Below are 15,031 nucleotides of genomic sequence, written 5' to 3'. Positions count from 1 at the left end.
AAAAAGAAACCAAAAAGAATGACCAGCAACAGTTCTGTCAGGATACAAACTCTAAACAGAAAACATTCACCCACAAACCCCAAAGGAAAAACTGGCTGCCTATGTATGACTCTCAATCAGCAACAACGATCTACACCTGTTCCTGATTGAGAGCCATACACGACCGAAACAAAGAAAACCACCAACATAGAAAAAGAAACCTAGAACGCCCACCCATGTCACACCCTGGCCTAACCAAAAATAGAGAACAAAAAACTCTCTCTATGGCCAGGGCGTTACAGAGACAGAGAGAGAGACAGACAGAGACTTCGAGACAGGGTGAGAGAGAGACAGAGAAAGAAAGAAAGAAAGAAAGAAAGAAAGAAAGAAAGAAAGAAAGAAAGAAAGAAAGAAAGAAAGAAAGAAAGAAAGAAAGAAAGAAAGAAAGAAAGAAAGAGAGAGAGAAAGACAGAGACTTAGAGACAGGGTGAGAGAGAGAGAGAGAGAGAGAGAGAGAGAGAGAGAGAGAGAGAGAGGAGGGAAAGAAAGAGAAAGACAGAGAGCGAGACATAGACATAAAGACAGAGTGAGAGAAAGAAGGAGAGAGAGAAAGACAGACAGACAGACAGACAGACAGACAGACAGACAGACAGACAGACAGACAGACAGACAGACAGACAGACAGACAGACAGACAGACAGACAGACAGACAGACAGACAGACAGACAGACAGAGACTTAGAGACAGGGTGAGAGAGAGAGAGAGAGAGAGAGAGAGAGAGAGACATATACATAAAGACAGAGTGAGATAAAGACAGATATAGACATAGAGAGAGAGACAGACAGACAGAAAGAGAGACAGACAGACAGACAGACAGTTAGACAGACAGAGAGACAGACAGTTAGACAGACAGAGAGAGACACAGAAAGAGAGGAGAGCGGTTGAGCGAGGCTCATACCAACACTAATCTTTCAACTTGACATTTAATTCCAGTCTATTGGTGGTCAATAAGGGGATAGAAAGAAGGGCAAAGGTGACAGACACCAGTCATCCATGAAACTCCGTCTCACCACAAGGTGATGAACTTGAGAATGATTACAAGATGGAGATGAATCAAGCAGAGGGAAATAGCCTCAAGACTTGGGTTAACCAGAGAGAGAGAGAGACTCAATGAAAGTCTCGCCCTGTTTAAATGGGCACTACATTGTGTTAGGCTGTTACTGTCCTTTCAGATTGGTCTTCATATATTGATATTCAATATTCAATATATTCAATATTCAAATTAGAGGGAACCAAAATATATATATATATATCCATGTAGAGACTCTCTCTCTCTCTCTCTGTGTCTGTCGCTCTCTGTCCTGCAACACGTGCTGTGTGTTGTAACGGGACTGATTAACCCCTCAGTGTGTTTAGGAGGTTCCTTCAGATTGTCTTCAAACAGTGAACCACATCCAGATTTGAATAATTGATAGCAGTTCATGTATTGACCATATTGATGACATATCAAGTAGCGAAAAAATTGAAGTACGAGTGAACCAACCAATATAGAAATAACACATTCTTCCTATCAGAGGTGCACGTAATCATGTGTTGTGCATATAATCATATCCTCCAAGGTCTAAAGAGAGAGCTCCTTTAGTAGATATTGAGAATAAATCGTTAAGTCTTGCCACTGGACTTCAGAACAGACAGTTTACGGATAAGTAGATTGCATATTGGAAAAACCAAGAGCAATCCCCTTAACACCTTCACATACACACATGGCGTGCTGGAGCTATCTGTACATATCTGTCACTTGTGATGGTATATGATGGTAATGTTGTAGCAGAGTTCAATTCACTGGGTGTACGTCCTCCTAGGACACCGTAGCTCTCTAAAACGCTGATTAGTTTTGGTTGTATCTGAAATGTTATCGGCATTATTTTAATCAGTCCTAATGAGTTGTTGAGATGTTTAGCAGTCACACACACACACACACACACACACACACACACACACACACACACACACACACACACACATGTTGACCTCCTCCTCTGGGACACTATTGACATCTTGCTACCCTTATAGATCGTACAACTAAATGTAACTGTCTATAACCTGGCTGTTGTCAGCAGGCTGTTGGTGTTGGCATTTAACTACGTTTCTATTCATTCCTCTACTAGTTAGATTCATTTATGAAGTTATACAACCACAAAGAAGTCATCACTTTCCCTTCTGTAATACTAAACAGAAAGAAGTAGAGATGAAGTATAGTGTCCCTAACTGCATCCAATTCCCTTTATAGTGCACTACTTTTGACTAGGGCCCATAGACTGCTATTTGGGATGCAGACATTGTGTTAGGGCTGGCTTTACTTTAGACTCTTTGCTTTTGTGAGTGTTTCATGGCTGTATATTCATGTCACTAGCTATTTTATAAATCAAATCTTACAGTTCTTTGGCTGCCTCTTGACGGGAGCAAGCAGGGATCGCTCAAAGCCTGAGCAAGTCAAATACTGTCTGTTTCTATTTGGAAGAACCATTTCTGAAAGCGCTGCTAAAACATTTGATGCCTGAAGTGAGCTGTACTCCAGTTTTGTCTACATTGGCTTACTTGGTGGAATGGGGATAACTGGAAACAATTTGTTCAGCATTTAGCGTACGGGAAAAGACTGAGGCACATTATACATTACAATGTTTACATTATTAACATATAGATTGCTGATTTGTCATATTTTATGCATTGTGAATCCGGCAGTGCAGCTACAGTATATAATCTTCTTAATACAGTGTTTTAGTGTGTGTGTGTGTGTGTGTGTGTGTGTGTGTGTGTGTGTGTGTGTGTGTGTGTGTGTGTGTGTGTGTGTGTGTGTGTGTGTGTGTGTACAGTTATATGCTGATGAAATAATCCAGTTTAATGTTTTACTATGAGGAATGAACCAGGCGACACACACACAGACCCTTTAGTTTGTTATCATGTTTATGTAGTAACAGTGAGCTGAGCAGCCATCCAGAAGAACTTAGATTAGTATTTACCACCAGTGGTCTTCTCGTTAGAGCAGTTGTTTGTTTCGCTCTCCTCCATTTACTTTTTCTTCTATCACTCCTTCTCACTGTGAAATAGACTCTTTCCCTGTCCTCTCCTTTCCTCATTTCCTCTCCTTCATATCCTTCACTGATCTGAAAAAACTGACCAGGTTAAAAGCCAGCATAATGATGGGCCAACTTCCTCCATATTGTTTTCACCTATTAAGTCCAATCAGTAGAAATGAGGAAATGAGAGGACAGAGAAAGAGACAAGTACACTGTTTTTAGACCCTTGAGAAGGAGCCAAAGTACAACAGAAAGGTATTGCTTTGAAAAGTGCAAGACTTCAGACATCAGCACTTTCTCTGTCCTCTCTCCTGAGCTTAGTGGCATCTATCATAGTGTTCTAAAAGCACAATGTCTTCCTTTGATGTATGAGCCCGGGCATTTTGTTCAAAGGGCTAACCTTCTCTGGGCATCTTCTTTGAAATGATAATGTGATGGTTGCTCAGCACAGCCGCAGGAGGAGCAGAGGGCGACCCACACACACGCATGCACACATGCACACACTAGCAGCGGCTCCTGCCAGACTGACTGGGTCGATCAATGTCAAACGCAAGGAGCATACCACCGCTGACCACCACTTCACCTCTAGTCTGACTGACTGGCTGGCTGACTGGATCTCTGGCAGGCTGACTAGCTGGCTCACTGACTGTCTGACTAACTGGCTGTTTGGCTGACGGACTGACTTCATTATTGACTGGCTGACGGATGGACTGACGGACTGACTGACTGTCTGTCAAGCCTTCTACTTACTGGAAGCTGTCTGCCTGCTCATCCCTGGTAGAAGAAGTGGAGAAGGCAGGGCCTTTAGTTAGTAATCATCTCAAACAAATATGATAATAATGATAGAGCTGCTGGTAAGCTGTCTCAATGAAACTGTTACATCATTATCACCAGTGGAATCCTATCCTCTAATTCATTCAAAGCCACTTCTAAATGAGCTCTGAATATTACTGGAATTAATTAAAATAGTCATGCCAAAGTTCAACCTGACTACCTACGCCGTCTCACAGTCATTTGCACTGGGAATGAGATGTGGAAACAATCTCTCTCAACTGCCTGCACAGACACACACAGACACACTCTCTGTCTCTCTGAATCCACTGCAGACCCACCTTGCAACGAACCCATAAAGCGTCACCAAAAACAACCAGCAACACTGGAAAAGTTTCTAAAGTTCCTGTTTACACTCTTGTATTTTTTTTTTGCCATGCTTGTGAATTCTTCACACTGTTTTTAATTTGTCTTCTGTATCTTAGACCCATATCGCATACCAGGTGCCCCGTGCAGAGTGTGTGTGTGTGTGCTGGTGTCAGTTTCGGTGTGTGTGTTCTCCTGCCTGGCTAACAGATGAGCTGTCATGCCTGGGCACCCATGCCCATAATTAAATTGGGGCCGATGCCAGCCGTGCCAGCTAGAGTCAGACGTGTGTGTGTGTGTGTGTGTGTGTGTGTGTGTGTGTGTGTGTGTGTGTGTGTGTGTGTGTGTGTGCGTGCGTGCGTGCGTGCGTGCGTGCGTGCGTGCGTGCGTGCGTGCGTGCGTGCGTGCGTGTGTCAGATGTGTGTGTGTCAGATGTGCCAGCTATTTGGCATGTGTACTTGCTACTTGCTTTTCCTTCTTGATGCAGTCACAAACAATACTAGGGACCGGTTGACCTAGCAACATGATATCTCAAGCTGGAAAGGGAGAGGGGAGATGACTGCCTACAGATGTAGGATATTCATTTGATTACTCTTTTGTTGATGAAAATGTTCCTGCCCAGCAGGAAATGGAAACTTGTCGTCTATTCAAGGTTTAAAAATGCTTCCAAAGTTTGTAATTTCCTCTTTACAATTCCAGGCTTGATTTGCAATAACATAAAAATGTATCAACCCCTATAAAAAATATCCATGAATTATAATCCACATACAGTAATAATTCACATTTCCTGTTGCTGTAGGATTATTTTCCTGCTGAAACAAACTGGCTCAAATTAAGATCCACCATCTGTACTTAGCCCAGGAATAGGGCTCCCTAGATGGCCCAGGGGGTACTAAGAGCCCCTAACGTAATTACACACATGGAATGCAATTGCAATAGGAATTGATCCATTCAAATCATTTGAATGAATTACTGTATATCGTATATGCAATAGGCTACCGTATATGACATGTTAAGACAGTATACACATTAATAAAGATTCAGCGAAAACAGTACCGTTCTTTGTATTGTATACGGGAGATTGGTGGAATAATACAGGGATGGATAGCCATAAAACAAAGCAGGCAGGAGAAGAGAGAGGAGACCCATGGGTAGGTGGGTGGACCATATCCAAGCCTTATTACAGGCCGTAATTACACACACCTGAGCCCTCACAACTAGAGCATACGGGCCCCGCACACAGGTCCTGAGACAAGTCTGCCTGCATGCTGCTGTACACAACGTTGATATGTCCTCAGTAACAGTGCGTGGGTAAAATCACTGGGGATGTCAGAAAAAAATGGCATATTACAACGTATGTATTGTGATAATTGCGTTGTTTGCTCTATAACCTGTTAGTTCCTATTCCTCGCCACTGTGATATATAGGCCTAAAGGACGAGACAATAAGAATAAATTCAACCACACCTTTGTTTCATCACAAAACTGGAGAGCAACATCTGTCTGGTGAAGTACACAAAGCATATTGCATGCAACAAACAGTTACATGACCTACAGCATGGTCAAGTAAGTTACTGTTTCCGACATTTTCGGACTACTAAACAGCTATTGATTTTAGAACCACAGAGAGTTACTGCAAGTTGCAAGAAAATAGGAGCTGCCTCCACTATTCCAGCACCATTTAACTTCAACATTTCAACATCATCAAATCCCCTCGGCTTAGTCTAATACAGTGACAACTAAAAGATACCAAAAACAATCTAGTCCAATCAACGTAAGCTAAATATGATGTGGCTGTCCATGGTTCTGATTTCTGTGTGTGTGTGTGTGTATGTGCGTGCACGTTTACGCAAGTAGAAAAAAAATGTTGACTCATGCCAATGCCATCCTCCTCTCTTTCATGTTGATGAAACGGTCTATCACTCTGTCATACAGTACACTATTTTATGTTTTGTTGTCCTAGGCTACCTGGCTAAAATGCTTCCTCGCTAGCCTAACTTCCTTTCATGGGCAACACTAGCTAGTTAACATTATCCTACTACATCTAGCTACATATTGAACTTCCATCCTCTCAGGTCAGGGGCACAATGTATACATTTATGGTTAGATCAGAATCTGAAATATTATCATTGGCCAGTTTGGAGAATTAAGTAAAACCACATGTCCAAATCCCTATCTCCATCCATGGATAATTTAGGAAAGGGACAATTTTAGCTAGCTAGCTAACCACCGGAGGACAACAACACAACGAGATGCAACAATTCAAGTTGTTTCTGTCAATGACATGCGATTTGATAGGAGTGACAGCAAATCAAAACTGGCTTCCTTTGACACTTTTTTTGGTGCTCCAGGGCCATTCATAGTTGAGCGCACTCAGTTTAGCTCAATGCTGATTGGCTATTATTTTCTACTTTTTTTAATCAAGTGAGCCCAAATGCTTGCTGGCTTCCCTTGCACTCAATGCTACGGTGGCAAAAATGTCATACTCTTTTGAACCGAACAGCATCAGATAGATGGCCTACACATACAGTGGGGAGAACAAGTATTTGATACACTGCCGATTTTGCAGGTTTTCCTACTTACAAAGCATTTAGAGGTCTGTAATTTTTATCATAGGTACACTTCAACTGTGAGAGTCGGAATCTAAAACAAAAATCCAGAAAATCACATTGTATGATTTTTAAGTAATTAATTTGCATTTTATGTGTGCGCACTTGGCGACACATGAACGGACAATAGCACACTTGTACTTCTCGCCCTCAAATTTGTTTATCTCTAAACAAAACTGTATTGAATACACATAGCCTATGGATGATGTTGATACAGTATCTTCAACCTCCAGGGATTTTCTTAAGCTAAATGGAAATATACTGTACATAAGCTTATATTACTTAAAAGAAAAATAAATACTGATGTTCTTTAAAGTTGCAATAAGTAACTTTTTGGGCGATCCAACCAAATTCACACAGAAATGTGTGTTATAGATCTGTCATTCTCATTGAAAGCAAGTCGAAGAAGCGGTAGATCTTTTCTATGTTCGCTATTTCTGTGCTTCCCGGTCTATTACTTCCGATTTTGTACACCAGCTTCGAACAGCTGAAAATACAATATTTTTGCTCATATTTCATGGCCTCCCGAGTGGCGCAGCTTTCTAAGGCATTGCATCGCAGTGCTAGTGGCATCACTACAGACCCGGGTTTTATCGGCTGTAACACGACCGGCCGTGATCGGGAGTCCAATAGGGCCCAGCGTCGTCCGGGTTTGGCAGAGAGGGCTTTACTTGGGTCATCGTGCTCTAGTGACTCCTTGTGGTGGGCCGGGCACCTCCAGGCGGACCCTGGTAGTCAGTTGAACAGTGTTTCCTCTGACACATTGGTGTGTCTGGCTTTGCCTCTCCCGAGCCCGTTGAGGAGTTGCAGCGATGAGATCGCAAAAGGGGGTAAAATACCAATGCCCAAAAATGTATATATGTTTCACAGCGGTTTAGATGGTACAATGATTCACTATACTTTCTTGTTTAGTCACATAATGTGAAATTAGGCAAACTACTATTTTAGCAACCAGGAAATAATTTCTGCATAGTGCACCTTTAAAACTAATTGACAGATGGTATATTTGATGACCAGTACTAGTCCTTGGGCCAGAGGGCCAAATTTCACAAATGTTAGGTCTGGCTCATGGACTAGTGGGCCTACTGGGGTGACTCTGACTTAACTGTGGTAAACAGCCCCCGGATTCTGTTCTGACTCACCCCAGTGTGTGTTGGGTGTTGTGACCTGCTGAAGCACACACACACACACACACACACACACACACACACACACACACACACACACACACACACACACACACACACACACACACACACACACACACACATCCAGCGGAAGCGGAGGTTGGGAAAGTTAATGGCAGACTAATTAGATAGCTTGGATCACTGCATGGTCGCCAGACTGCTCATTACTCATCAGTGATTGGACGACCGTTGCCGGACCGTTGCCAAAGGGGGAGTGAGAGATGATTGGCTCCCAGGTTGCAGATGGGAGGGGTTGTGGGGTGCTGCTGAATAATAAGTGTACACCCTGTATTTCTGCTTGGTAGAGACAGACACATCTAGAACTATATGACTCGGGGTGGATCTTCAAAGCAATGGATGACCATCATAGGATGAGAGTCAGTCTGTGTGGAGAGTTAACCGGCTGGTCAAGACCTTTTAGACTTTTGGGGATTTTGGCAGAAAGTATAAGTAATCATTGAGGGAGAGGAGACATGGGATTCAGAGAAAAGATAGTTATAACTGTTTAACTATAATATATCATATACTGTAAACGGAACTTGGTCCATTTCGTTTTTTAAACGACGCATAACCACAGTTGTCCGTGAGCCATGTCTGTGAGTCCATCCATCCTCTGCCAGGGGTCTGGTGAAAATCAATGTCTGTGTCCCAAATAGCACCCTGTTCTCAATATAGTGCAATACTTTTGACCAAAGCTCAATTGGAAGTAGTGTACTACGTAGGGAATAGGGTGCCATTTGGGACGCATCCCATGTCTTTTTACTGCAAAGGTTTCAAAGTAAGGGTGAAATTACTTTTCCATAAAAGAGAAAAATTGAAGGTCTGTTGAAGTCTGCTGAGTTGAATTTCACGTTTTCTTTTCATAGAGAACATCCATTTACTATTTAGCTATAATGGCAGTTTAGACATGGTTAAACTCTCAGTGGCATTCTCTGACCTGTGTGCCTTTTCTGATTTGGACACATGCAGGACATACTGTAGACTCATCTCTGGAGAGAGAGGGAGAGAGAGGGAGGGGGGATGGAAAGAAAGAAAGCATTTGCTCACTCTTTCTCTCCCACAGGTCCAGGTCTTATATTTGTATGTGTGTGAGCCATGAGTGACCTAAGACACCAACACCTCTCTCTCTCTCTCTTTCACTCTCTCTCTTTCTCTCTCTCTCTCTCTCTCTCTCTCTCTCTCTCTCTCTCTCTCTCTCTCTCTCTCGCTCTCTCTCTCCCTCTCTTTCTCTCTCTCTCTCTCTCTCTGCCTCTCACTCTCTCTCTCTCTCTCTCTGTCTCTCTCTCTCTCTCTGTCTCTCTCTCTCTCTCTCTCTCTCTGCCTCTCACTCTCTCTCTCTGTCTCTCACTCTCTCTCTCTCTCTCTCTCTCTCTCTCTCTCTCTCTCCTGTCTCTCTTAATTCAATTTTTCAATTCAATTCAATTTGCTTTATTGGCATGACATACCAATGTACTTATTGTCAAAGCTTACTTTGGATATTTACAATATTAACATCAAAATTGTCAACAGGACAACAGTAACAACAATTACCAAGGGTCAAAATAACCATACATTGAACAATAACAATAAGCATACAGTAGAGGACATGCGCAGGTTGATTGGTCTGTCAGACACTGTCCCTCATCTTATGGCAGGCAGCAATGTAGTGTGCTGCCAACCACAGCTCTCTGCGTCCTCCCCCAACAGGACGGGTAGCCTACTCTCATCAGAGAGGTCTTTGAAACCTTGAATAGGGGTTTCAAATTTGGGGAAATGACACTCTCTAATTGTTTTATATTCTTGACATTTTGTCAGGAAATGCAGCTCTGTCTCAGGTTCTGCTGTTGTGCAGTGTTTGCACAGCCTTTCCTCTACAGGGAGCCAGGTTTTCCTGTGTCTACCCTTCTCAATGGCTTTGGCTGTGCTCACTGAGCCTGTACTTTGTCAAGGTTTTTCTAAGGTTTTGATCAGTAAGCATGGTCAAATAGTTAGCAACGGTGTACTGTCGATTTAGGGCCAGATAGCACTGCATTTTGCTTTGTGCTTGTGCTTGTGTTTCCCAATAAGCAATGTAGTTTTGTTTTGACTGTGTTGTAATTTGGTTTATTCTGATTGATTGGATGTTCTGGTCCTGAGGCTTCAGTGTGTTAGTAGAACAGATTTGTGAACTCAGGACCAGCTGGATGAGGGGACTCTTTTCTTTGCTCAGCTCTTGGCATTGCAGGGCTTGGTAATGATATGAGAGGGGGTCACTGTATTTTAGATGTTTCCAAAACTGAATTGCTCTTTTTCAAGTTTTTATTATTAGTGGATATTGGCCTAATTCTGCCCTGCATGCATTGTTTGTAGTTTTCCTCTGGACATGTAGGATAATCTTACAGAACTCTGCATGCAGGGTTTCAATGGGGTATTGTCCCATTTGGTGAAATCTTGTTTTGCAAGAGGACCCCACAACTCGCTGGCATAAAGTGCAATTGGTTCAATGACACATTCAATTAGTTTTAGCCAAATTTGAATAGGTATTTCAATTTGAATTTGTTTAATTAATGGCGTAGAATGCCCTGCATGCTTTCTCTCTCAGTTCATTCACTGCCTCATTAAGGTGTCCAGTTGAGCTTATTTTTAACCTAAGGAATTGTAGTGTGTGCAGTACTCTATATATTTTGTACCAATTGAGAACTTTGGTCTAATTCCCTGATATCTGGATCTTCTCTGGAAAAATCATTATTTTAGTCTTTTTGGGGTTTACTGCCAGGGCCCAGGTCTGGCAGTACTGCTCTAGCAGGTCCAGGCTCTGCTGTAGGCCATGTGCTGTGGGTGACAGCAGGCATAGGTGATCTGTGAAGAGTAGGCATTTACCCTCTGAATTGTGGAGACTAGGATTTTTCGAGAATAGTGGCCAATTCGTTGATGTAAATATTGAAGAGTGCAGGGCTCAGATTGCAACCCTGGTGAAGGCCCCGCCCCTGGTTAAAAAATTCTGTTCTTTTCTTGCCAATTTTAATGCTGCACGTATTGCCAGTATACATTGATTTAATTATGTCATATGTTTTACCCCCTACACCACTTTCAATAACTTTGTAGAACAGTCCTGTATGCCAAATATAATCAAAAGCTTTTTGGAAGTCTCTCTCTCTCTCTTTCTCTCTCTCTCTCTCTCTCTCTCTCTCTCTCTGTCTCTCTCTCTCTCTGTCTCTCTCTCTCTGTCTGTCTGTCTGTCTGTCTGTCTGTCTGTCTGTCTGTCTGTCTGTCTGTCTGTCTGTCTGTCTGTCTGTCTGTCTGTCTGTCTGTCTGTCTGTCTGTCTGTCTGTCTGTCTGTCTGTCTGTCTGTCTGTCTGTCTCTCTCCCTCTCTCTCCAAAAGAATAAAGACATTACAAATGTCATATTATGTGGAAATAGTTAAAGTACAAAAGGGAAAATACATAGACATAAATATGGGTTGTGTTTACAATGGTGTTTGTGTGTGTTTGTGAGTGTGTGTGTGTGTGTTCATCAAGGCATCAAGGGCTGAATGTATGACTCCTCCTGTTTCACTGGACAGTCCGTTTTAGAATGGGATTTCCTTGGGTGCTGCTGTCCTGTAGCAGACACTCACTCACTTTCTCACACACACACACACACACACACACACACACACACACACACACACACACACACACACACACACACACACACACACACACACACACACACACACACACACACACACACACACACACACACACACACACACACACACTTACTTACTTCTAAAAGTTGATCTCAGCTACAGCTCCTGTGGGATGCTTATGACATTTCAGTATGTAGCACTATCTGACCGTATTGTCACATTGCCCACAATCTGTTAGTCAGACAGACTAGACTTCAACGGAGTATGAAACCTTTCTTTCATCTTCTTCCCGAGGGTGAGAGGTTGAGGGGGTAAGACAGAGAGAGAGAGAGAGAGAGAGAGAGAGAGAGAGAGAGAGAGAGAGAGAGAGAGAGAGAGAAAAGCCAGGCAGGCTCGGGGTCAGGACAGAACGGCAGGCAGGCTCGGGGTCAGGACAGGCAGGTACAGAACGGCAGGCAGGCTCGGGGTCAGGACAGGCAGGTACAGAATGGCAGGCAGGCTTGGGGTCAGGACAGGCAGAGGTTCGTAAACAGGTCAGAGTCAGGCAGGTACAGAACGGCAAGCAGGCTCGGGGTCAGGACAGGCAGGTACAGAATGGCAGGCAGGCTCGGGGTCAGGACAGGCAGAGGTTCGTAAACAGGTCAGTCAGGCAGGTACAGAACAGCAGGCAGGCTCGGGGTCAGGACAGGCAAAGGTTCATAAACGGGTCAGAGTCAGGCAGGTACAGAACGGCAGGCAGGCTCGGGGTCAGGACAGGCAGGTACAGAACGGCAGGCAGGCTCGGGGTCAGGACAGGCAGAGGTTCGTAAACAGGTCAGTCAGGCAGGTACAGAACAGCAGGCAGGCTCGGGGTCAGGACAGGCAAAGGTTCATAAACGGGTCAGAGTCAGGCAGGTACAGAACGGCAGGCAGGCTCGGGGTCAGGACAGGCAGGTACAGAACGGCAGGCAGGCTCGGGGTCAGGACAGGCAGAGGTTCGTAAACGGGTCAGAGTCAGGCAGGTACAGAACGGCAGGCAGGCTCGGGGTCAGGACAGGCAGAGGTTCGTAAACGGGTCAGAGTCAGGCAGGTACAGAACGGCAGGCAGGCTCGGGGTCAGGACAGGCAGAATGGTCAGAATCTGCAAAACTAGGAAACAGAACTTGAGAAAGCAGGGAGACGGGAAAACACACTAGTAGACCTGACGATACAAGACGAACTAGCAACAGACAAACAGAGAACACAGGTATAAATACACTGGGGATAATGAGGAGGGGGTGGAGACAAGCACAAAGACAGGTGAAACATGAGGGTCCAGACCTGGCGACTCTGTTTCAGACAGCGACTCTGTTCCAGACAGCGACTCTGTTTCAGATAGCGACTCTGTTCCAGACAGACACTCTGTTTCAGACACTCTGTTCCAGACAGACACTCTGTTTCAGACAGCGACTCTGTTTCAGACAGCGACTCTGTTCCAGACAGACACTCTGTTCCAGACAGACACTCTGAGTCAGACAGCGACTCTGTTTCAGACAGCGACTCTGTTCCAGACAGACACTCTGTTCCAGACAGACACTCTGTTCCAGACAGCGACTCTGTTTCAGACAGCGACTCTGTTTCAGACAGCGACTCTGTTTCAGACAGCGACTCTGTTCCAGACAGACACTCTGTTCCAGACAGACACTCTGTTCCAGACAGCGACTCTGTTCCAGACAGCGACTCTGTTCCAGACAGACACTCTGTTTCAGACACTCTGTTCCAGACAGACACTCTGTTTCAGACAGCGACTCTGTTTCAGACAGCGACTCTGTTCCAGACAGACACTCTGTTCCAGACAGACACTCTGAGTCAGACAGCGACTCTGTTTCAGACAGCGACTCTGTTCCAGACAGACACTCTGTTCCAGACAGACACTCTGTTCCAGACAGCGACTCTGTTTCAGACAGCGACTCTGTTTCAGACAGCGACTCTGTTCCAGACAGACACTCTGTTCCAGACAGACACTCTGTTCCAGACAGCGACTCTGTTCCAGACAGCGACTCTGTTTCAGACAGCGACTCTGTTTCAGACAGCGACTCTGTTCCAGACAGACACTCTGTTCCAGACAGACACTCTGTTCCAGACAGCGACTCTGTTCCAGACAGCGACTCTGTTCCAGACAGCGACTCTGTTTCAGACAGCGACTCTGTTTCAGACAGCGGCTCTGTTCCAGACAGCGACTCTGTTTCAGATAGCGACTCTGTTCCAGACAGACAATCTGTTTCAGACAGCGACTCGGTTCCAGACAGACACTCTGTTTCAGACAGCGGCTCTGTTTCAGACAGCGACTCTGTTCCAGACAGACACTCTGTTCCAGACAGACACTCTGTTCCAGACAGACACTCTGTTTCAGACAGCGACTCTGTTCCAGGCAGACACTCTGTTTCAGATAGCGACTCTGTTCCAGACAGCGACTTTGTTTCAGACAGCGACTCGGTTCCAGACAGACACTCTGTTTCAGACAGCGACTCTGTTTCAGACAGCGACTCTGTTTCAGACAGACACTCTGTTCCCGACAGACACCCTGTTTCAGACAGCGACTCTGTTTCAGACAGCGACTCTTTTACAGACAGCGACTCTGTTTCAGACAGAGAATTTTGTGACAAAGCTCTTCTCTGTGAGGTTGTCTGTGTCATGCTGAGATAATACTTCCTGAAATCAAGGGAAATGACATACTGTACATATTACAGACTAAGACTACTGTATTAAAAGGGAACATTACAGAACACCGTAGTAGTTCATTATATAATATAATGTCATGTTTTTGTATTTCATGCCTGCTTGCTTTATGGAGAGGGTGTTGTATTGTACAATAGGAAGGAGAGTGATGGTGGAGAGGGTGTTGTATTGTACAATAGGAAGGAGAGTGATGGTGGAGAGGGTGTTGTATTGTACAATAGGAAGGAGAGTGATGGTGGAGAGGGTGTTGTATTGTACAATAGGAAGGAGAGTGATGGTGGAGAGGGTGTTGTATTGTACAATAGGAAGGTAGATAGGAGAGTGATGGTGGAGAGGGTGTTGTACTGTACAATAGGAAGGAGAGTGATGGTGGAGAGGGTGTTGTATTGTACAATAGGAAGGTAGATAGGAGAGTGATGGTGGAGAGGGTGTTGTATTGTACAATAGGAAGGAGAGTGATGGTGGAGAGGGTGTTGTATTGTACAATAGGAAGGTAGATAGGAGAGTGATGGTGGAGAGGGTGTTGTATTGTACAATAGGAAGGTAGATAGGAGAGTGATGGTGGAGAGGTATTCATGTGATTGTGCATTAGAGCAGACATTATTCCAGTCATATGTATTCAGTGTATTCACCGTTGTAAGACAGGGATTTATATTTCAATCTTTTCAGTTTGAAAAAAAGAATGTGATTTTGGATCTTGAATTGTTGATGAGTGGTTGAGTGCCTTCAGAAAGTATTTACACCCCTTGACTTTTT

At 44.2% G+C, this 15,031-nt stretch overlaps 1 protein-coding gene across 2 annotated transcripts in view; it reads left to right on the top strand.

The window, feature by feature from the left end:
- The window catches only part of macrod2 (mono-ADP ribosylhydrolase 2), a 1,144,633-nt gene that overhangs the window by 1,037,690 nt on the left and 91,912 nt on the right, over positions 1 to 15,031 (top strand). The gene's annotated exons all lie outside the window — the stretch shown is intronic.

Source organism: Salmo salar, chromosome ssa01, assembly GCF_905237065.1.
Source record: "Salmo salar chromosome ssa01, Ssal_v3.1, whole genome shotgun sequence".
NCBI classification, from domain to species: domain Eukaryota; kingdom Metazoa; phylum Chordata; class Actinopteri; order Salmoniformes; family Salmonidae; genus Salmo; species Salmo salar.
The sequence above is the reverse complement of the archived record's forward strand: the minus strand, read 5'-3'. Positions and strand labels throughout refer to the sequence as shown.